Raw genomic sequence first — 26,351 nt, 5'->3', positions numbered from 1 at the left:
ATTTTTAGTCCGTTGGGTCGAGCGTTAAGAGTTGACTCTGGTCCCGGTTCCGGATTTTCGAACGTCCTCGCGTACAATTTAATATCTTGTACTTTGCGTTTTGAATCTTGTACTCTTGTGATTTCGAGACGTTTCTTATCAATAATTGGAACCTTTTTGATTGTCTTTTGTACTTTTGAGCTTTTTGGTTGTTTGCGTCTTCAATTCGTTGAATCTGTCTTTTGTCTTCACCTTTTATTTATTTAAACAAATATCACTTGTAAATAGAACAATTGCAACTAAAAGCTTGTCTTTCTTGAGGAATAATGCTATGAAATATATGTTCGTTTTTAGCATTATCAAATATTCCCACACTTGAGCGTTGCTTGTCCTCAAGCAATATTGTCTTGAAATACTAGAATCACTTCTTTATTCTTCACACTTTGTACATCAGTGATTTCTATACGGCGGTATAAACTATGGTAGTAACGATATGGTTTACAGTCCCACATGACTATAAAAATTTAGATCCATTAAGGAAATTGGATCTTTATGAAAACATTTGATCTTTTGAAAATTAAATCTAGTTTTTACCCTAGATAAGTTTTTCGGAATAACCCTTTACCGGTGTTTGCAAAATATTTTTGTGGGTTTGGTGGGTTTCAGATTTGAAAATTTTAGCTCAAAACTTGCGGTTTTGTGTCACCCACTTGCTAACCTTGTATTTGGAAAGCAACACGTCCAGTTTACTTGTCCCGTATATTACCTTTCGGCAAACTACCGTCCGGTTGTAAAGGAAAGCGTTGAACAAGCAACTGTTAAGGCAATGTCCCGTGACATGCTTTTGATTATGGTCTATAACGTGTCGGACGCAATTACTATCCTTGGTAGGAGCAATAGTAAAGCTCACCCTTATAATTTTTCGGTCTGGCACAAGGTCCTGTCTTTGACCATGCTATGCAACCACCGTTCTTACGGTTGACACCCGATTTAGTTCAGGTGACCTAATGAATTCCAGGTGAATTCCTAGGATTTTACGTTCAATGGTAATGAATGCATTGAAAATAGGGTTTTCAGAAAACAAATCGGTTTATAATTTTGATCAAAATATTTTCTCGTTTAAGCTCGAGTTTAGATATCATTGAATTCCATGAGTTTGTAATTCTCAATCTTTAAGGTCAATCTCTAGGATTGAGTAATATCAGTCTTAAAAGCTGATTTTTAATCTTTAAGGAGATTATCCTTTCTGGGGATCTGATTCATTAGTCTTATCCAGCTAATTTGCACGGTGCCTCCCCATTGTACGAGATAAATCCTTCTCATGGTTAGGATAAATCTGACCACTTGGCGACCCTGTTTAATGCTGAGGTCCGTGGATTTCCTGCTGATTTTAGAAATGACTTTTCTAGATTTTTCGTCAACCTACAGCTGGTCTGAACGACAACTTCATGACCTAAATCAAGAAGCGCGTGTCTTTTTCGGAAGACTTTACTTCTTTTTAATGATGGAATTGATTCATCGTGTAGATCCATCTCTTCTTTTCTTTCATTGGGTAAAACAGTTTAGTTTAGTCCAAAGCAAAAGTATTTTCAGTTATTTGTTACAAATATATGTGACATATGTTTAAAATAACTTGGTAAATTTTCCCACACTTGGCTTTTTATTTTTCTTTTTATCGTCCTCTATTCAATTTTAAATGAATTTTAACGTTTTAGTTTGTTTCTCAATTTATGTCCTTTCCGAGGTAACAATAATTTCGGTGTTAAAACCTAGTTTTATCGTTCATAAATATGTATAAACATGATTTTAATTCATTTAATTGAAAATTTTGAAAAATTTTACTAGAATTGGGTAGTCAGTATATAAGACTAGGGCTGTTCTTTTTTATCAGAGAGCACTAGATTCTAATACAACTACTGCTTTACTAGTATTTTTAATGGTAACCAAGTGTATAAAGTAAAAATTTTTAAAATCCGAAAGAATTTAACCCCTTCCCACACTTAAGATCTTGCAATGCCCTCATTTGCAAGAAATCAGTAACAATTTAAATTATTGAGGGTGATTTGTGTGAAAATGATTAAATTTTTACCAAAGTTTCCGAATATATTGGCGTTTGTTTGCTGAATGATAAATGGTGCACATCATTTGTTCATTCCGTCTTGTTGTTATTTCACATATATTTTACATCTTGTCGTCAAAATTAGTTGCTTTTGCTGAACTTAATGCCAGTCTTTGAAAATGCGTTGTTTTACCCTGTTGTGTACATAAGATAAACTGCAAACATATATACATATTTTTGAAGTTTGGTTTATTACCCCACATTCAAAAATTATTAAAATCTAAGAATAAAAGTTAGAAATTATAAAAATGATTACAATATTAACAAAAATATTAAATGTATCAATAATTACAAATTACAAAATAATAAAAAAAATAAAAAGTTAAACTAAGGATGATATTGGTACCAATAGGGGTTCCACGCATAACCATAAGTGCTATAGAATGCTTCGGCAGGGTCATACGTAGGATATGGTGGCTGCATCTCTATCGACCAAGGAGGGAAGACGGGTTTCGGTGTAGGAATATAGTTTCTACCTATATGTTGGCAATGCGCTATGATCTGGTTCTGATGAACTTGCCAATCTTCAAATGCTCTTTGTCTAGCATTTTCGTATTCCTGAGAAGCTATAAACCTATGCATTTCTTGCATCTCATTCCCCCCTCCTACATTACCTTGTTCCTGGTTTCTCTCTACCTGTGGATGTCTACCATTGTATCGTACTGCGGCGTTATTTCGCCGCTTCAAAACTTTCGCACCATGGTATACATTTAAACCTATAGTGTCGCGGGGTTCCGGCTCTTCTACTAATAATCCCCCCCGACTTATATCCACACCGAGATATTCACCAATCAAAGTAATAAAAATACCACCTCCTATTATGCTATGTGGACGCATCCCCCGAACCATAGCTGATAAATAATAACCCACACAATATGGTATACTTACAGCGCTGTGTGGGTCTCGAATACACATATGGTAAAACAAATCTTGTTCATTTACCTTTTCTTTGTTTTTACCCCTTTGTGTAATCGAATTAGCTAAAAACCTATGTATCACTCTTAATTCGGCTCTATCTATATCCAAATAAGAGTAGTTTCCCCCTTTAAAACGGTGATGGCTTGTCATTTGACTCCACACACCGTGTGTATCAAAATTCTCATCTATCTTTCTACCGTTTAGTATCAATCCTCTACAATCGGCAGACGCTAATTCCTCAGGCGTATATATACGTAAAGCCTGAGCCATGTCCAGTAAAGACATGTGGCGCATCGAACCGCCTAACAAAAATCTAATAAAAGAACGATCGGTTAAACTAGCTACCCGATCATTCAACTCTATACTACATAACAACTCTTCACACCATACTTTATATACAGGTCTGCGTATGGTGAATAAACATATCCAGTCATTAAAAGAAGAATTACCATACCTCTGTACAAGTAATTCCCTAATTGGCCCGGCCAATTCTACAGCTTCCAAGGGTCCCCATTCTATGACCCTCGGTACCTCAACAACCTTGGAATGAAGAGTATGCAAACCCCGTTGATATTTTGGATAATCTATCCAAAGTCTGTCAAATCTCAGGTTCGGGTGCAACTGTTCCAAGTGCATATCTGAAAAGGTCATGACTGGATGAGGTACATCCTGCTTGTAGTAGTTATCTACCTCCTGTTGTTCCAAGTTCTCAGCAGGAGCATGGCGGGCTTGGGATGAAGATTCACCCCTTTCATTCTGCAAAACACATCAAACACAAATTTTGTGCATCCAAATATGCATTAGTGTCAGCAAAATCATCAATCAAAATAATTACAATGACATTATCAATTTTTATCAAACTTAAGCTTATTTTCACATTTTTATCAAATCTACACTTTTTCAAATAAGCATATACGAAAATTTTCGCCAAGTTCATAAGCATTCAACTCAAATAACATGTCAAAATAATCATTACTAGCAAATAAACAAGTCTCAAATGGCATTATCTTTCAAAAATTAATTTCATGAATTTTAGACTTGAAAAAGTCCACTTTAATTCTCAAAATCATGTTTAGGCTCCAAGTTTGGATCATTTAACTACCTAGACATGTTACACTACTCAATTTAGCAACAATTCATGACAAAAATCGGCCATAACCTGTTTATATCAAAAAGCCCCAAATTGCTCAAGAACACAAACCCTAGATTATTCAAAATTTGAAGTTTAAGGCTTCTAATCATGTTAAACAGCATCAATCTAGGTTATACAAGCATACTGGTTAAACAATTTAAGTCTAATTACACTAAAAAGCATCAAAATTAAATTGGGGAAAAAATAGCTCAAGAACACTAAAATTCGAATTAAATGGTGTTTAGGTGTAGAAATTTACCGTTTTTCTTGAGTAATTCTTAGATATCATCCTTCTCAACATGATTTTAGCAAAAAATTTGGTGATTAACGGTTAAAAATTGAGATTTTTGGGGGTGATTTTCGGGTTTTTTCGAGTTCTTTTTCGCAGTATTTTTCTGTGTTTTTGTTGGTGGGAGTGAACTGATCGTTTGCAGCTCTTATTTTTTTTTCTATAATCCGGTCTCTCCGCGACTCGCGGAGATTTAGGCTCCAAACTCCGCGAGTCGCGGAGTTTGGTATTTTTTTTTTTTTTTTTTATAATCATTAACTTCTTAAAACAATTTAGTAATTAATTTTAAAATTTTGTTTCCCTTGTTATTTAGGATGAGGTCGTTTCGGATCGATGTCCTAGTCCGTCCTTCGACAAAATTTTAAAATTTGTCTTTTTGTAGCGATTGTTTTAAAAGCTAAGATTTTTGGGTTTTTTAATGTTTTTGGCATACTTTAAATCAATAAGATTAAAAATAATGATAATAAAAGTTCTCGTCCCTCCCTCGGGTAAAGCAATTTCGGTTCAAAGACCTAGTCTTCAACTTACGACGAATTTTAAAAATCATATTCTTAACTTAATAAGATAAAGTAAATTTTTGTTTTTAAATTCACACAACATAAATATAAAATTCAAAATTAATATTAAAAATTAAAAATTCACACCAAACTTAAAATTTGAAATGCATAAAATTAAAATTTCATATTTTAAAAATTAAAAATTCACACCAAACTTAATTTAAAAATTCATATTATAAATTCACACCAAACTTATATTAATTTTTCAAATATTTACAATTTTAAATATATTGTTTTTACAAAGTTTACAATATTAATTTAAGATTTAAATATTAATTTTTTAAAAATATGGTAAAAATAAAATTAAAAATCTTTTTGTCTTTTTATCCCACTTTAATCAATCAAATATTATCAAAAATATGCGCCCCTCTTTTCGGTAAAGTAATTTCGGTTCCAAGACCTAATTTAACTCATGACGAATTTTTGAAATATTTTGGTTTGATTGTTTAAAGATATTTATACCTTAAGAATAAACGTTAAATTTCGCAGTGATGTAATAAATTTTTGAACGATATCAATAATTTCGGTCGCCAAACCTAATTTTATTTAATATCAATTTAATACTTTTTAGCGAACAAATTAGCGTTTATTATCAAAAGGTTAAAAATAAAAATAAAAATAAAAACTGTACAGACATACCTGTGAAATAGATTTCTTAGTTATATGATCTATTATATTCATAAGATAGTCGGTTTAATTGGTTTTCCATGGCTGCATAGGCGTAACCTCGAGCATTCATTGTCTTTTCTTCTAAACATATGAACGGTCCGTCTCTGCATAAAGTAACAAATTCGGTATTTGAATAGGTTTGATTATTTGAACATTTACCTCCATGTGACCATTTTCCGCATTTGTGACATCGTTCTAGGTGTCGTGCTCTTCTTTTCGCTGCGGATTTTGATTTTCCTTTACCAAATTGTAACTTATTATCTTCGCATCTGGATCCTTTTCTAACTCCGTCCATTCTTTCTCTGATTACTGATACTAATTCGCTCGGTAATATATCATTATTTCTTTTAGTGATCAAAGCGTGTAGCATTAGACCATGGTTTAGTTCACAGGCAGTCTTCATTTCGTAAAAACCTAAAAAAATAAAAATTCAGAATGGGGGGAGAAGACTAGTTCTTTAGGGTCTGCTAGGGAAAGACCATACGTGTTCCATTTTCGAGAACTACACGAAAACAGACAATCTAACTCTAACAGAAATATATATTATCCTTTAAAGACTTGATTCTCCCCACACTTAGTTAGCTGTGGTGTCGAAATTGTGATTAACTTCGTTGTCGACTTCCATCGGACCCTGTATGTAATGTTTAACTCTGTGACCATTAACTTTAAATTCAATCCCATTTGAATTTATTAATTCTATCGTTCCGTATGGGAAAACTCTTTTGACTATGAATGGTCCAGACCATCTTGATTTTAATTTTCCAGGAAATAGCTTGAATCGTGAATTGAAAAGAAGAACTCTGTCTCCTTCTTTGAATTCTTTTGAACTTCTGATTCTTTTATCATGCCATTTCTTCGTTCTTTCTTTATAGATTAACGAATTTTCGTATGCTTCATGTCTTAATTCTTCTAATTCGTTTAGTTGACTTAATCGTAGACGTCCGGCTTCATGTAAATCAAGATTACATGTCTTCAAAGCCCAAAATGCTTTGTGTTCAATTTCTACTGGAAGATGACATGCTTTTCCATAAACAAGTCTAAAGGGTGTGGTTCCAATTGGAGTTTTGTAGGCTGTTCTAAAAGCCCAGAGTGCATCCTCCAATTTAATGGACCATTCCTTCGGATTTGATCCTACGGTTTTCTCTAGAATACGTTTTAAAGCTCGGTTGGTATTTTCAACTTGTCCACTTGTTTGTGGATGATATGCGGTGGAGATTTTATGAGTTACTCCATATCTTTTAAGAACTTTCTCAAGTTGATTATTACAGAAATGAGTACCCCGATCACTTATTAAAGCTTTCGGTGTTCCAAACCTTGCAAAAAGACGTTTTAAAAAGTTGACTACAACTCGTGCATCGTTAGTTGGGAGAGCTTGTGCTTCCGCCCATTTAGATACATAATCAATGGCTACGAGTATATATAGATTATTATGAGATTTTGGAAATGGACCCATAAAGTCAATACCCCAAATGTCAAATACTTCACATACTTGGATGACATTTTGTGGCATTTCATCACGTTGACTTATTCTTCCGGCCCTTTGACATGCATCACAGGATTTGCAAAGAAGGTGTGCGTCTTTGTAAATTGTAGGCCAATAGAATCCAGCTTCATAAACTTTTCTTGCTGTTAGTTGAGGCCCATAATGCCCTCCTGTTGGTCCTGTGTGACAATGGTTTAAAATTTTACTAGCTTCATCTCCAAATACACATCGGCGTATTATTCCATCGGGACAACTTTTAAACAGATGTGGATCTTCCCAGAAATAGTGTTTTATATCACTGAAGAATTTCTTTCGTCTTTGGTACGATAATCCTTTTTCAAGGAATCCACAAACTAAGTAGTTTGCATAGTCTGCAAACCATGGGATTTCTTTATAATCTATCTTCAATAGATATTCATCAGGAAAGTTGTCTTGTATGGCCGATTCATTCAGAACTTCTAATTCGGGATTTTCAAGACGAGAAAGATGATCAGCGGCGAGATTTTCTGCTCCTCTTTTATCTCGGATTTCAATATCAAACTCTTGTAAGAGTAAGATCCAACGGATTAATCTTGGTTTAGCATCTTGTTTTGAAAATAGGTATCTAAGAGCAGAATGGTCTGTATAGACCACCGTTTTTGCTAGAACGAGATATGATCGAAATTTGTCAAAAGCAAAGACAATAGCAAGGAGTTCTTTTTCAGTAGTCGTATAGTTCGTTTGTGCTCCTTGTAACGTCTTACTAGCATAATATATAGGTTGAAATCGTTTTTCAATCCTTTGTCCTAAAACGGCTCCCATTGCAAAATCACTTGCATCGCACATTAGTTCAAATGGTAGATTCCAATTTGGTGTTATCATGATCGGTGCATTAGTGAGTTTTTCTTTAAGAATATTAAAAGATTTGATACACTCATCTGAAAAGATGAATGGAGCATCCTTTTCTAGGAGTTTATTCATAGGAGTGGCAATTTTAGAAAAATCTTTTATGAAACGTCGGTAAAAACCGGCATGCCCTAGAAAACTCCTAACTCCTCTAACATTGGTGGGATGTGGAAGTTTAGCAATTACATCTACTTTAGCTCTATCCACTTCGATTCCTTCTTTTGAAATTTTATGTCCAAGAACGATGCCTTCTTTAACCATGAAATGGCATTTCTCCCAATTAAGTACTAGATTTGATTTTTCGCATCTAATTAGCATTCGTTCCAGATTAACTAGACATGATTTAAATGTATCACCGAAGACTGAAAAGTCATCCATGAATACTTCCATGCATTCTTCTATCATGTCGTGAAAAATCGCCATCATACACCTTTGAAAGGTTGCAGGGGCGTTACAAAGTCCAAATGGCATGCGTTTGTAAGCAAAAGTACCATAAGGGCACGTGAATGTGGTTTTCTCTTGGTCTTCGGGTGCTATTGGAATTTGAAAATATCCGGAAAATCCATCTAGAAAACAATAGTAACTATTTCCGGCTAATCTTTCCAACAATTGATCTATGAAAGGTAAGGGAAAGTGATCTTTTCTGGTGGCGTCATTTAATTTTCTATAATCAATACATACACGCCATCCTGTTACAGTCCTAGTAGGAATAAGCTCATTTTTCTCATTTGTGATGACAGTCATGCCACCCTTCTTAGGTACGCATTGAACTGGGCTTACCCATGGACTATCAGAAATTGGATATATCAAACCTGCATCTAGCAGTTTAATAATCTCTTTCTTAACTACATCTTGCATATTAGGATTTAGTCTTCGTTGGCGTTGCACATACGTTTTATGACCTTCTTCCAAAAGGATTTTATGTGTGCAATACGAAGGACTTATTCCTTTAATATCATGAATCTTCCATGCAATGGCTGGTTTATGAGCTTTCAACACAGAAATGAGCTGTGATTTCTCATTTTCAGTAAGAGAAGACGATATTATTACAGGTAATTCAGATTCACCATGTAAATAAGCGTATTCCAAATGGTTTGGAAGTGGCTTTAACTCTAATTTCGGAGGTTCTTCTATCGATGATTTGTATCGATATCTGTCTTCTTCTTTTAGCATTTGAATTTCTTCTGTTGTTGGTTCATATCCATTAGCTATAAGTGTAGCTAACATTTCAGCTTCATCAATTGGTTCATTACCTTCTCCTAAAGAACATTCTCCTGTTCCTTGTAATTCTGGAAATTCTTCTAATAATTCTGCATGTGCATCTATAGTTTGAATATAATAACATGTATCATCTACAGATTGTGGTTGTTGCATTGCTCTATCAACTGAAAAGGTAACACTCTCATCCTCTATACTTAGGGTCAGTTTCTTACCGAACACGTCTATCATTGCTTTAGCCGTGTTTAAGAATGGTCTTCCTAATATGAGAGGAACTTGAGAATCTTCTTCCATGTCCAAAACAACAAAATCTACTGGAAATACTAAAGTACCAACTTTAACTAGCATGTTCTCCATTATCCCTCTAGGATATTTTATTGATCTATCGGCTAGTTGTATGCTTATTCTGGTTGGTTTTAATTCTCCAAGGTCTAGTTTAGCGTATAGTGAATACGGCATTAAATTTATACTAGCACCTAAGTCTGCCAATGCTTCTATTGAACTAAGACTACCCAGAAAACATGGAATTGTGAAACTTCCTGGATCAGATAGTTTTTCTGGGATCTTATTCAACAGCACTGCTGAACAATTAGCATTCATAGTAACAGCCGAGAGTTCTTCCATTTTCTTTCTATTCGTGATTAGATCTTTCAAGAATTTAGCATACCTAGGCATTCCTGAAATCACATCAATGAAAGGAAGATTTACATTTATCTGTTTAAACATATCCAAGAATTTGGATTGCTCGGCTTCAAGTTTCTCTTTCTTCATTTTACTCGGGTAAGGAAGTGGTGGTTGGTATGGTTTAACATAAGGTTTATCCTTAACTGTGTTATCATTAACCTTTTCAACTACCGGTGCTTTTTCCTTATCTTGATCAGGTTGTGGTTCTTGTGGAGTAGGAATAGTTTCATCAGAAGTTACAGGTATTTCAGGTGGTTTAAGTGTTGTACCACTTCTTGTGGTAATAGCTTTAGCTGTTTCATTTCGGGGGTTAGCATTTGTATCGCTAGGTAGACTTCCCGGTTTTCTTTCACCTATTAACCTTGCTAGGTTACTTACTTCTTGTTCCAGATTTTGAATAGAAGCTTGTTGATTTCTAAATGCTTGAGCATTTTGTTCATTGGTTTGTTTCTGAGATGTGAAAAACTGTGTTTGAGTTTCAACTAGCTTCGTCATCATATCTTCTAAATTCGGCTTTTTATCATCGGTTTGTTGTGGTGGTTTGTTTTGAAAATTCGGTCTTTGCTGATTGTAAGTATTATTGGATACTTGTTGATTGCTAGGACCTTGTTGGTTGTTGTATGGAATATTTCGGTTATAATTCTGGTTTTGATTGTAAATCGGTCTTGGCGGTTGATAATTATTCTGATAATTATTTCCAGGCCTTTGGTTTATGTATGAAATATTCTCTCTTTGTTCCATTGTTAATTCAATACTGAGACAATCTTTTGTCAAATGTGGTCCTCCACACTGCTCACAACTAATTCGTATTGAGTGAATATCCTTAGTCATCTTTTCCATTCGTCTCTCGAAAGCATCTATCTTTGCGGAAATGGAATCTAAGTCATGGCTAGAATCGGCTCTAGCTGCTTTAGATGATCTAATGATATCTTTTTCTTGGTGCCACTCATGTGAGTGGGAAGCAGTGTTATCAATAATTTTGTAAGCATCAGTTTCGGTTTTCTTCATAATAGAACCACCAGCTGCTATATCTATGTCTTTTCTTGTAGTGATGTCGCATCCTCGGTAGAATATTTGTACTATTTGACAGGTGTCTAAACCATGTTGCGGACATCCTCTTAATAACTTTCCATATCTTGTCCACGCCTCATATAGAGTTTCATTTGGCTTCTGTGTGAACGTAACAATTTCTGCTTGAAGTCTTACGGCTTTAGATGCAGGAAAAAATTGTTTAAGAAATTTGTCAATTAAAACGTCCCATGTATCGATCGCCCCTTCAGGTAACGATTCCAACCAATCTTTGGCTTCTCCCTTTAAAGTCCAGGGAAATAACATGAGATATATCTGTTCATCCTCCACTTCTCGTATTTTAAATAGTGTGCAGATCCTATTAAAGGTACGTAGATGTTCATTTGGATCTTCCTTCGGCGCACCACTAAATTGGCATTGATTAGTCACCATGTGTAAAATTTGTCCTTTGATTTCATAATCTGGCGCATTAATGTCTGGATGAGTAATTGCGTGACCTTGGCCAGTGCGTTTAGCTCTCATTCGGTCTTCCATACTTAAAGGTTCCAGATTTTCCATAATTGAATTTGTTGAATCGGTATCACTAGATGATTCTGATTTAATGGTTCGTTCCTCAACAATCTCTGTTTGAATGATTGGTGGTTCCGGAGGAAAGTTTAATGGTTCAGGATCTACGAACCGTTCCTGAATATTTTCTGGATTCTCAATTGTGAGGTTGGGTTCAAAAAATGGATTATCGGAAATTTGAACTGAAGTACTTGGTCGACTGGATGACGATTCTAAAGAAAAATCAACGGCGGTTATATTTGTTAAACGATGTCTTGATCGAGTTACAGGTGGTGAACGTACAAAAGGTGATGAACGTCTTGCTCGGTGCATTCACTGAATATCCTATTAGTTTTAAAAAAAGAAAGAAAAATTATAATAAGTTATCCAATCAATAGACTTTTCTGATTTTGCCCACGTTTCGAATAGCCAAAAGATGCAGCAGAGGGGCAGGATTCGTTTGGTCTCAATATAATTGAGGACTGTTTGGCTCCAATAACCCGGTCCACGTACAAATCCAACTATTACTACGAACCAGAAAATTTTGATGTCTATCAATTTAACCACTTAAAATAAATTTTTCGTAATTTTAAGAATTTTAGATAAGAAGTAGAAAAAAAAATTCTAAGTCCTAAAAACTAGAATAGCGAGAAATAAGAGAGAAAAAGAGTTCGTCGATAAAGGTTGAAAAAGAAAAAAAAAATGGTTGAAAAATAAAAGGTGACGGAAAAATAAAAGAAACTTATAAAAACTTAAAAATACTTAACTAACCTAACCTTATTACTACAACTAACTTAAAATTATAATCGCAAATTGAAATTACTAATTGGAATGATAATTGGTACATAGTAAAAGGTGTCTAAAAATATTAAAGCTTACAGGAAAAACTAAATCCCAAATGGAAATAACTTAAAAAGAAACTAAAACTTAAAAAGGCGTCGCAAAATTCTAAAGCACCTAAATCTTAGTCTAAAGAAAAAAGCACTTAAGGAATTCTACGGCAAAGCCTAAAAATCTAGGAGTAAAAATAACTATAGCAAAAACTAAGTTTAAAATTAAATATGAGCTAAAAAATACAAATATTACGCTACAACGATTAAAAAGGGACAAAATATAAAAATATACAAAAAGTTGTAAAAAGTACAATTTTTATAAAAATATTATTTTTATATTATTTATTTTATAAAACTATTAATTTTACAATTTTAATAAAACTAATTAAACTAAAATATATAAATAAAAAGTAAAAGTAAAATTAAAACTAATAATAATAATAATAATAATTAGGTTTAATTAATAATTAATATTAATAATATCCCGTAATTAATGCTCGATTAGGGCTTCCTTGTCGCCTGTCAGAAACCCTCCGCGAGTCGCGGCAATTAAAGAAGAAAACCCCGCGAGTCGCGGGGTTCAGAAATTCAGTTGACAGGTAGTAATTTTTACGCGTTTTCTTTATTTTTTTTTTTTTTTTTATGTTTTCTGTTTTCTATAAAATAAATAAAAGGTTTTAAAATAAAACTTATATTTTTATAAACTAAAATAGAAATAAAGAAACTTATAAAACTTAAATATTTAACAAAATCTTAAAAATACTAATATTTTTGTTTTTTCTTTTTATATTTTCGAATATTTAAAACGTATTTTTACAAAAACGACTTTTAATAAAAGTAACTAAAAATCTTTTTTTTTTATATTAGCGTTGCGCTTCCGGTTTTTAAGATAGTTCCCCGGCAGCGGCGCCAAAAATAACTTGATGTCGAACGAGGTGTATATAAAATAGTTATTATTTTACTAGGAAAATACTATTAAATACGATACAATTTTACACAAGATATTTATTTATTTATAGAATGGATATACTTAAACCTTGCTACAACACTTATAGGCAGTGTACCTAATCGTACAGTAGTGTAGTTTTTAGTAAGTCCGGTTCGTTCCACAGGGAAATCTTTGAACAAAGCTCAACGCTATATTAGTTTACTTTTATAAAAATACAAATATATATATAGGTAATATTATTATTATAAAGGGGGGTTTTTACCGTTTAATGACCGGTTTGTCGATTTTAAAACTTTAGTCGCAGTTAAAACCTAATGTAAAATATAAATACAAGACTAAAATTAAATCGTAAAGTAAATAACGATAATGAAATTGCGAATAATAAAAATGCGATAAAATAAAATTGCGATAATTAAAAAGTACGATAATTAAAAGTGCGATAAAATAAAATAAATAAAAGTGCGATAATTAGAAGTGCAATTAAATATAAAATAAAGGAAATTAAATATGAAATAAAAGAATTATGCTTATTTAAACTTCCGTAATCATGATGTTTGACGTGTTGATTTTAGTTTTATGCCCTTGGGTTAATTGTCCTTTGTCCTGGATTATTCAATATGTCCGTCTGGTTTTTGTCCATAACAGTCCATCAGTCATAAATATAAATTGCAAGTGTCCTTGACAAATTATTATTATACCCGAAGTTAAATATTCCAACTAATTGGGGATTCGAATTGTAACAAGGTTTTAATACTTTGTTTAATGAATACACCAGGTTATCGACTGCGTGTAAACCAAGGTTTTACTACTTTGTTAACAATTACACCAATTACCCTTGAATGTAATTTCACCCCTGTTTTAATTATTCTAGTGGCTATTAATCCATTCCCGTATCCGGTTAAATGAACGATTATTCGTACATATAAATACCCCGCCCATCGTGTCCGATCGAGTGTATATGGTAATTTATAGGGACGCCCAATTGTAAATCTTTATATTAACATTAACAAATTTTCATTTAGTTAAACAAATATAAAGCCCATTAATAGCCCATAGTCTAATTTCCACAAGTGTCGTTCTTTTGTCCAAACCCCAATTATGGTACAAAGCCCAATTACCCAATTTTAGTAATTAGCCCAACATCATGATTACTTCGTTTTAAATAAGCATAATAATAACTTAGCTACGAGACATTAATATAAAAAGGTTGAACATAACTTACAATGATTAAAAATAGCGTAGCGTTACACGGACAGAATTTCGACTTACACCCTTACAACATTCGCTAACATACCCTTATTATTAGAATTATAATTAAAATTAAAATATAAATTATAAATATAAATATATTTACGTATGAAGAGGAAGAGAAAAAAGATGATCAAATTTGATCAGAATTCGGTTGGCTTTATAGCCAGAGTTGAAAATTGGGGCTCCGCGACTCGCGGCAAAATGCCCTTAAAACTCCGCGAGTCGCGGAGATATATTTACAGCTCACACCCTTGGAGTTTCTTGCTGCCGACGGTTTTTAATATATATATATAATATATATATAATTAATATAATTAATTATATATTATATTATATTTATATACATAGTTAACTTGTAATTTTTAGTCCGTTGCGTCGAGCGTTAAGAGTTGACTCTGGTCCCGGTTCCGGATTTTCGAACGTCCTCGCGTACAATTTAATATCTTGTACTTTGCGTTTTGAATCTTGTACTCTTGTGATTTCGAGACGTTTCTTATCAATAATTGGAACCTTTTTGATTGTCTTTTGTACTTTTGAGCTTTTTGGTCGTTTGCGTCTTCAATTCGTCGAATCTGTCTTTTGTCTTCACCTTTTATTTATTTAAACAAATATCACTTGTAAATAGAACAATTGCAACTAAAAGCTTGTCTTTCTTGAGGAATAATGCTATGAAATATATGTTCGTTTTTAGCATTATCATACATCCTCATTCAGTTTCATAACAAAAATGCTTACAATTACATCCTCATTCAGTTTCATCAACAATTCTACTCGTATGCACCCGTATTCGTACTCGTACAATACACAGCTTTTAGACGTATGTACTATTGGTATATACACTACAATTATCAGCTCTTAGTGGCCCATGTGAGTCACCTAACACATGTGGGAACCATCATTTGGCAACTAGCATGAAATATCTCATAAAATTACAAAAATATTAGTAATCATTCATGACTTATTTACATGTAAACAAAATTACACATCCTTTATATCTAATCCATATACCAACGACCAAAAACACCTACAAACACTTTCATTCTTCAATTTTCTTCATTTAATTGATCTCTCTCAAGATCTATCTTCAAGTTCTAAGTGTTCTTCATAAATTCTATAAGTTCTAGTTTCATAAAATCAAGAATACTTCCAAGTTTGCTAGCTTACTTCCAATCTTGTAAAGTGATCATCCAACCTCAAGAAATCTTTCTTATTTACAGTAAGATATCTTTCTAATATAAGGTAATACTCATATTCAAACTTTGATTCAATTTTTATAACTATAACAATCTTATTTCGAGTGAAAATCTTACTTGAACTTGTTTTCGTGTCATGATTCTGCTTCAAGAGCTTTCAAGCCATCGAAGGATCCTTTGAAGCTAGATCTATTTTTCTCATTTCCAGTAGGTTTATCCACAAAACCTGAGGTAGTAATGATGTTCATAACATCATTCGATTCATATATATAAAACTACCTTATTCGAAGGTTTAAACTTGAAATCACTAGAACATAGTTTAGTTAATTATAAACTTGTTCGCAAACAAAAGATAATCCTTCTAAATTGACTTTTAAAATCAACTAAATACATGTTCTATATCTATATGATATGCTAACTTAATGATTTAAAACCTGGAAACACGAAAAACACCGTAAAACCGGACATACGCCGTCGTAGTAACACTGCGGGCTGTTTTGGGTTTGATAATTAAAAACTATGATAAACTTTGATTTAAAAGTTTTTCTTTTGGAAAAATGATTTTTCTTATGAACATGAAACTATATCCAAAAATCATGGTTAAACTCAAAGTGAAAGTATGTTTTTCAAAATGGTCATCAAGACGTCGTTCTTTCGATTGAAATGACTACCTCTTACAAAAACAACTTGTAACTTATATTTCCGACAATAAACCTATACTTTTTCTATTTAGATTCATAAAATAGAGTTCAATATAAAACCATAGCAATTTTATTCACTCAAAACGGATTTAAAACGAAGAAGTTATGGGTAAAACAAGATTGGATATTTTTTGATTGTTGTAGCTACGGGAAATATTGTAACAATTCTATACAAATCATATGCTAGCTAACTTATATTGTATTATACATGTATTCTAATATATTATGTAATCTTGGGATACCATAGACACGTATGCAAATGTTTTGACATATCATATCTACCCATTTATATATATTATTTGGAACAACCATAGATACTCTATATGCAGTAATGTTGGAGTTAGCTATACAGGGTTGAGGTTGATTCCAAAAATATATATACTTTGAGTTGTGATCTAGCCTGAGACGTGTATACACTGGGTCGTGGATTGATTCAAGATAATATATATCGATTTATTTCTGTACATCTAATTATGGACAACTAGTTGTAGGTTACTAACGAGGACAGCTGACTTAATAAACTTAAAACATCAAAATGTTTAAAAGTGTTGTAAATATATTTTGAACATACTTTGATATATATGTACATATTTGTTATAGGTTCATGAATCGACCAGTGGCCAAGTCTTACTTCCCGACGAAGTAAAAATCTGTGAAAGTGAGTTATAGTCCCACTTTTAAAAATCTAATATTTTGGCATGAGAATACATGCAGTTTTATAAATGTTTTACGAAATAGACACAAGTAATTGAAACTACATTATATGGGTGAATGATCGAAGCCGAATATGCCCATTTTGCTTGGTAACCTAAGAATTAGTAAATCGATCTACTAATTGACGCGAATCCTAAAGATAGATCTATTGGGCCTAACGAACCCCATCCAAAGTACCGGATGCTTTAGTACTTCGAATTCATTTTTATCATGTCCGAAGGATTTCTCGGAATGATAGGGGATATTCTTATATGCATCTTGTTAATGTCGGTTACCAGGTATTCACCATATGAATGATTTTTTTTATCTCTATGTATGGGATGTATATTGAAATATGAAATCTTGTGGTCTATTATTTCGATTGATAAATATATAGGTTAAACCTATAACTCACCAACATTTTTGTTGACGTTTAAAGCATGTTTATTTTCAGGTGATTATTAAGAGCTTCCGCTGTTGCATACTAAAATAAGGACAAGATTTGGAGTCCATGCTTGTATGATATTATGTAAAAACTGCATTCAAGAAACTTATTTTTGATGTAATATATTCTTATTGTAAACCATTATGTAATGATCGTGTGTAAATGGTATATTTTAGATTATCATTATTTGATAATCTACGTAATGCTTTTTAAACCTTTATCGATAAAATAAAGGTTATGGTTGTTTTAAAAATGAATGCAGTCTTTGAAAAACGTCTCATATAGAGGTCAAAACCTCGCGACGAAATCAATTAATATGGAACGTTTATAATCAATATGAACGGGACATTTCAGTTGGTATCCACGCGTTGGTCTTAGAGAACCAGAAATTTGCATTAGTGTATCTTATCGAGTTTGTTAGGATACATTAGTGAGTCTGGACTTCGACCGTGATTTCTTTAAAAAGGATTGCTTAACACTTTTGTTGGAAACTACATATTATTAACATGTAAATATTATGTGATATATTAACCTCTTAATGTGTTTGATATTGTGTGATAGATGTCTACCACTAGTACAAATCCCATCGACTCACCTAATAATAATGAAGAGTCGAATATAATTTGGGAAGATTCACAAATTCCCGAAGAGGAACCGGAAGAAAAGGAACCGGAAGAAGAGGAACCGGAAGAAGAGGAATCAGAAGAGGAGGAACCGGAAGAGGAGGAACCGAATGAAGAAGAGGTTCCGGAGGAAGAAATATTGATACCTACAGTAAATCGATTACATAAAGGAAAATCATCAACCAACGGACCAAAGTTAAAAATGGTCAATGGTGTTTCCGCCGAGGAAGCAAAATATTGGAAAGATTACCAATTTTCCGATGAATCGAATCCCGATGAGGATTCCGATGATGTTATAGAAATTACCTCGACCCAATTTAATAAAGCGAAAGAAAATAATAAGGGAAAAGGTATAAAAATAGAGAAACCTGATTCCAACCCTAATGAACTTTATATGTATCGGCAACATCCGTATTTCCTAAATTGTAACAATAACCCGGGAACCTCTAAACCACCAGGTTTTTCTAAACCATTATGGAAAACGACGGCTCGTATTAGAGGAGCACCATATATCCCTAGAAAATTAGGAAAACGAACCAAGTCCGAAGAAGAAGAAACCAGTGATTTAGATTAGAGGGTTGTAATCATGTTGTGTATTATATGTATTGTAGTGCTTGTACTTTTATGTTCTATGTAAAAATTGCTTGTATTGTTTGTTAATTATCCTTTACGAATCTAATCCTTGTCAATTTTACAGTATAAAAATAAAATGGACGTTAAGGGTAGACAACCGAATTTTTTAGAAGATCTACCAGAGGATATGATTGAGGAAATCTTGTCTAGAGTCGGTCAAAATTCTTCAGCACAATTAATTATGGCAAAATTAACTTGTCAAACATTTGAAAGACTTTCCAGAAATGCCTTAGTTTATAAAAAGCTTTCCTTTGATAGGTGGGGTATATCACATTGGGGAGACCGTAAGTTACGCCGTGTTTTATTTAAAGCGTTAAATGCGGGGAACCCAAATGCAATTTTACGCTACGGGTTAAGAACCTATTTTGACTCAACATATCCCAACATAGGATTTCGTGAATTAGAAAGAGCTTCTAACATGCAACATAAAGAAGCATGTTATGCTTACGAGTTAGTGATGTTCGCTTCTTACCAAAGTGAGAAAAAGAACATCGGATTGAAACTTTTAAATAAAACCTTCCCACAAGTGACGGATTCAGTAGTTGGGGTGAGAAACAAGGTTTTTAGATTATTACGGGGCTGTTGGACATTACGAAACCCTCGTCCTTTTGACAACATTACAACATACTGCCTAGCCAATGGTCATAACGGTTATTTTCCACAAGACTAAGGATGGGAAGTCATCTTAGTAAAACCAGAATGCATGACTTGTTTCTGGACTTATGAATTACGTGTCTTTATTTCCTTTGCTGAACAACTTGCGTATTAACTAGATTTATCGTCAAAACTGACCTGTATCAAAGTGTACTATATTTCATGTTATATGTAATATAGCGAAGTTGTAAGTTTGAAAAATATTTGTATGTGATATATTATTATAATCAGTTTTTCATATGAAATTGTAGTAGTTGAATTGTATATTAGCTACTAAGTATGAACTTAATGGGTAGGTAGTACCCGAATTTAAACTTATAAAACGCTAATATGAAGAAAAAGCTTTTATAAATGAGTTCATATTATGCTACGAAATACTATTGACTACTCTTAATATTCTGTATGATTAACTCGATTCAGTTGGCTATTTTGAAGGAAATGGCACCGGCGACTCGTCAGAATTTGAACATGAGCGAGGAAGACTTCCGTGTTTTCCTTGTAGCAAACATAGCCGCAGTACAGGCTGCAATGCAAAATAACAATAACTCTAGATCTAGCAGTGGAACTAATTCCACAAGAAATCGTGTAGGATGCTCCTACAAAGAATTCACTGCCTGCAAACCTTTGGAATTTGATGGAACTGAAGGACCAATTGGATTGAAACGGTGGACCGAGAAAGTCGAATCGGTGTTTGCCATAAATAAGTGTACTGAAGAGGACAAAGTTAAGTACGCTACGCATACATTCACCGGTACTGCGTTAACGTGGTGGAACACCTATCTTGAACAGGTAGGACAAAATGCTGCTTACGCACTACCGTGGACGGCATTCAAGCAATTGATGAACGAGCAGTACCGTCCTAGAAACGAAGTCAATAAACTCAAGGCAGAACTTAGAGAGTTACGAACACAAGGGTTCGAAGTTACAACATATGAACGACGATTCACAGAGTTGTGCCTATTGTGTCTGGGAGTGTTCGAAGATGAAGAAGAGAAGATCGACGCGTTTGTAAAAGGGTTACCAGTAAGGATTTAAAAAGATGTGAGTTCACACGAGCCCGCTTCTATACAGAAGGCAAGTCGAATGGCTCATAAACTCATAAATTAGATTGAGGGAAAAATTAAAGAGCAGACGGCCGAAGAAGCCAACACGAAACAACTCAAGAGGAAGTGGGAGGAAAACAGTGACAAGAGTCACCAGTACAACAACAACAACAACAACAACAATTACAACCACAATCGCAACAATTATCCCAACAACCGCAACAACAATCGCAACAATAACCGCAATCCTAACAATAAGTACAACAAACATCTCAATAACAACAACAACTACTACAACAACTGTTTCAACAACAATAACAATCCCAACAACAACCTCAATAACAACAACGGCAACAAAAACCAAAAACAGCCATGTCATAGGTGTGAAGAAAATTATCAAGGGTTTTGCACGACATTTTGCAACAGGTGTAAAAGAAATGGTCATAGCGCGACAAAGTGTGAGGTCTACGGACCAAAGTTTAACAGAACTAAAGGAACAAATAAAGTCGGAACAAGTAATGTCGAAACGAATAGTGTCGGAGCAAGTAATACCAACGCTGTTTGTTATAAATGTGGAAAACCGGGCCACATTATTAGAAATTGCCCGAATCAGGGGAATACTAATGGGCAGGTGTAACACCGGCCATTTTTTTTTTTCAATACACAGCGGAAGACTTTAATAATAAACACAATATAAGTCACGTCATCACATTAAACCGTATAATTAAGTTTAAGCTTACACAACAGTGTTACGTTATTACAAAACATTATTTAAACAAAAGTCCACATCAGAGTAGGGTTGTCAAACATGTCTTCTGCATCCATACCCATCCCGACTAACAGTACCTAAACCTGCAAAGGGGAAAACATGTGGGGGATTAGCGCACCGCTAAGTGAATGGAATCTATCTAACAGATATAGCTTAAGCCACACACAAGCTATATACTAACAACAACACTTGCTAACTACCAACTAGCATACAATAAGACAATACGAGGATCGGCGGCTTGTACGAGCACACGACTCCCAGCTGATCAGACCTGAGTCTACCGATAGTCCCTGCTACTCAATTCACAGTATAGTTATCCAGATGCAGGGGGTGCATCATTCACACTATACTTCACAATCAGTAGCCTATGGACCCAACCTCCCCTAGGCAGGGTTGACCTCATATGGACTCTAACCTCTCCTAGGCACGGTCTCGAGTCCCCAGTCTCCCTAAGCCCGACTGGTGTCATTCACACAGTGTACACATAATTCACATATAACATCAGGCAAACGATATTATTCTAACATAGCAATTCCTACACTATGCATGGTAAAAGAGTCAACCACAGTAGCATGATATGCTACTTAAACTCTATTCGTAGATAGACCCACTCACCAATTACCAGCAACTGCTCAGTTATTATTTCTGAGCTTCCTCCTTGTCCTTATCTCCTGAGAACAGCAAAAACCAAGTTAGAATAGTGTTCCCATCAAGATTAGACACACTGACAGCGAATTATAGCAAATTAGTAAAAATTTGCGTCCGCTAAAATTTGTGCACTTTCAAAATTTACATCCTGAACACCAAAATACAAACGGGCAGCATAACGGCTAGAATTCAACACTTAGTAAAAATTTCACTGTCTAAGACCATCGGTCGATGGTCCCATCCATCGGCCGATCGTCAACACACCATCGGTCGATGGTCTCTCCCAATCGGTCGATCGTCAAAATTACATCCGCTGGTCAGAAATCATACACCATCGGTCGATGGTCTCGTCCATCGGCCGATCGTCCTCACCATCGGTCGATGGTCAAAGACCATCGGCCGAAGGTAGTTCATCAGCTGCAACAGCAGCAAAGTGACGGGTTTCAACCCAAAATCACCAAATCTCGACTTTGGACACGTTTTGACCTCAAAACTGAACACAACTCGTACACTTGACATTTAAAAACATAAACCCACAACTTTTATGCACAAACAACAACAAATTGAATCAATTTGACACAAAATCCCATTTTAACAAAAACTACCTTAAAACCCCATTTAATCACAGATTTGATCATGAAATCTTACAAACTTTACCTTGTTAGAATCACAATGACACAAGGAACGATTTGACACCAAAATCAAACTTTAATTCGAGATCAAATGATTTAGGGTTGTTTAAGATGATGAAGATGAGGTTAGGTGAGAGTGAGAGTAGGAGGAAGGTTCAGGAACAAAAAGAGGGGAATTAGCTGCCTTTACACTTATTTTGGGGTTAAAAACCCATACCCCACAACACACGGGTATTTACCAGTTATCTGATATCTTTCGCACCAGATTAGGTAACCCAAACGAGGTCCAATTAAAATAAACAAACCTGTTCTGGGACCCTTGTCACAAACTGGTTAAAACACAATTAAAATAAAACACTAATAAAATAATTGAAATAAAAGCACTTAAGACTAAGCACAAACCCTAAGGGTAAAATAGGTAACTTACAACTAGCCCGGATTTCAGTCTATTACAAATCCACCCCTTAAGAAAATTCCGTCCTCGGAATCTGGTCTTGGTCAAACAAACGAGGGTAACGAGTCTACATCAACTCTTCTGTCTCCCACGTAAGATTAGAACCCAAACTATGTTTCCACTCAATCAACACCATTGGTATCTCTTTATTTCTCAATGTAGTCACCTTTCGGTCAACTACACGGACCAGCTCTTCCACCAATTTCTTATTCAAATCGACCCTTAAATCTTCTAAAGGAAGAAGTTGCGTTTCATCATCGACTTTACACTTACGAAGATAACACACGTTAAATGTATTATGAATACCGGCTAACTTTAGCGGAAGATCTAACACCACAGTCTGATCATTCAACACTTCACTGATTGGAAACGGACCAATAAATCTTGGTGCTAACTTACCACGTTTACCGAATCTGATAACCCCTTTCCACGACGAAACTTTCAGATACACCCGTTCACCCACACTAAAGGTTACCGGGCGTCTACGCGGATCAACATACATTTTCTGCTTGTCTCTAGCGGCTTTCAACTTTTCTCGAGCAATTGCAACTTTTTCGGCTGTCATTTGAACAATTTTGGGACCTGCAAACTGTTTCTCCCCAGCTTCTAACCAAAAAGTCAGAGTTCTGCAATGACGACCATACAACATTTCATTGGGCGGCATCCCTATACTCGAATGATATGAATTATTATACGCGAATTCGACCAACGGCAAATGTGTATCCCACGAACCACCGTATTCTAATACACAAGCCCTTAACATATCCTCTAAAGTCTGTATCGTTCTTTCACTCTGACCGTCTGTCTGAGGATGATAAGCTGTACTTAAATTCACACGTGTACCCAGATTCTGTTGAAGACTATTCCAAAAATTCGACACAAATCTGGAATCTCTGTCTGAAACGATCGATAACGGCACACCATGTCGACTAACTATTTCTTTCACATATAATTCGGCTAACTCACTTAACGAGGCTGTCTCACGAGTAGCAAGAAAATGAGCACTTTTAGTTAGACGATCCACTATTACCCAAATCAAATCATATCATGTCTTTTATGAGTTCGAGGTAATTTTGTCACAAAATCCATCGTTATATGTTCCCATTTCCACTCTGGAATCTGTAACTGACGTAACGAACCATAAGGTTTCTGGTGTTCTGCCTTCACTTGAGCACAAATATGACACTTTTCGACATATCGAGCGATATCTGTTTTCATTGTCGGCCACCAATACACTGTTTTCAAATCATGATACATCTTATTACTACCCGGATGTACTATCAATCTGGATTTGTGAGCTTCTGTCATAATTAAATCCCTCAAATCTCCAAGCTTAGGCACCCAAACACGATTGTTTAAATTCTTTAGTTCACGTGAGTCATTAATTAAGTCCACTTTTTGTTTGATCATTTGTTCAGATTTAATATGTTCGTCCTCCAAAGCACAGGCCTGAACGGTTCTTAAGCTGTTGATCAGATCTGAAGTTATATTCAAACGAAGGAATTTCACATTTTCACTTGATCTATTACGACTTAGCGCATCTGCAACAACATTTGCCTTACCCGGATGATATTTAATTTCACAATCATAATCTTTGATCAACTCTTGCCACCGTCTCTGACGCATATTCAATTCTTTTTGTGAGAAGATATATTGCAAACTCTTATGATCTGTACAAATAATACAATGGGTTCCATACAAATAGTGTCTCCACAGTTTCAAAGCAAACACTACTGCAGCCATTTCAAGATCATGCACTGGATAATTCTTCTCATGAACTTTCAACTGTCGCGAGGCGTAGGCAATTACTGTAGTGACCCGAACTTTTCCATGTTTATATATATTAATTGAGATTGATATTTACATGATTAAATGTTTCCAACATGTTAAGCAATCAAACTTGTTAAGACTTGATTAATTGAAATATGTTTCATATAGACAATTGACCACCCAAGTTGACCGGTGATTCACGAACGTTAAAACTTGTAAAAACTATATGATGACATATATATGGATATATATATAGTTAACATGATACTATGATAAGTAAACATATCATTAAGTATATTAACAATGAACTACATATGTAAAAACAAGACTACTAACTTAATGATTTTTAAACGAGACATATATGTAACGATTATCGTTGTAAAGACATTTAATGTATATATATATCATATTAAGAGATATTCATACATGAAAATATCATGATAATATAATAATTTAAAATCTCATTTGATCTTATAAACATTGGGTTAACAACATTTAACAAGATCGTTAACCTAAAGGTTTCAAAACAACACTTACATGTAACGACTAACGATGACTTAACGACTCAGTTAAAATGTATATACATGTAGTATTTTAATATGTATTTATACACTTTTGAAAGACTTCAATACACTTATCAAAATACTTCTACTTAACAAAAATGCTTACAATTACATCCTCGTTCAGTTTCATCAACAATTCTACTCGTATGCACCCGTATTCGTACTCGTACAATACATAGCTTTTAGATGTATGTACTATTGGTATATACACTCCAATTATTAGCTCTTAGCAGCCCATGTGAGTCACCTAACACATGTGGGAACCATCATTTGGCAACTAGCATGAAATATCTCATAAAATTACAAAAATATGAGTAATCATTCATGACTTATTTACATGAAAACAAAATTACATATCCTTTATATCTAATCCATACACCAACGACCAAAAACACCTACAAACACTTTCATTCTTCTACTTTCTTCATCTAATTGATCTCTCTCAAGTTCTATCTTCAAGTTCTAAGTGTTCTTCATAAATTCTACAAGTTCTAGTTACATAAAATCAAGAATACTTTCAAGTTTGCTAGCTCACTTCCAATCTTGTAAGGTGATCATCCAACCTCAAGAAATCTTTGTTTCTTACAGTAGGTTATCATTCTAATACAAGGTAATAATCATATTCAAACTTTGGTTCAATTTCTATAACTATAACAATCTTATTTCAAGTGATGATCTTACTTGAACTTGTTTTCGTGTCATGATTCTGCTTCAAGAACTTCGAGCCATCCAAGGATCCGTTGAAGCTAGATCCATTTTTCTATTTTCCGGTAGGTTTATCCAAGGAACTTAAGGTAGTAATGATGTTCATAACATCATTCGATTCATACATATAAAGCTATCTTATTCGAAGGTTTAAACTTGTAATCACTAGAACATAGTTTAGTTAATTCTAAACTTGTTCGCAAACAAAAGTTAATCCTTCTAACTTGACTTTTAAAATCAACTAAACACATTTTATATATCTATATGATATGCTAAATTAATGA

This window comes from Rutidosis leptorrhynchoides, chromosome 1 (genome assembly GCF_046630445.1).
Source record: "Rutidosis leptorrhynchoides isolate AG116_Rl617_1_P2 chromosome 1, CSIRO_AGI_Rlap_v1, whole genome shotgun sequence".
Classification (NCBI taxonomy): Eukaryota; Viridiplantae; Streptophyta; class Magnoliopsida; order Asterales; family Asteraceae; genus Rutidosis; species Rutidosis leptorrhynchoides.
Note: the sequence above shows the minus strand (reverse complement) of the source record.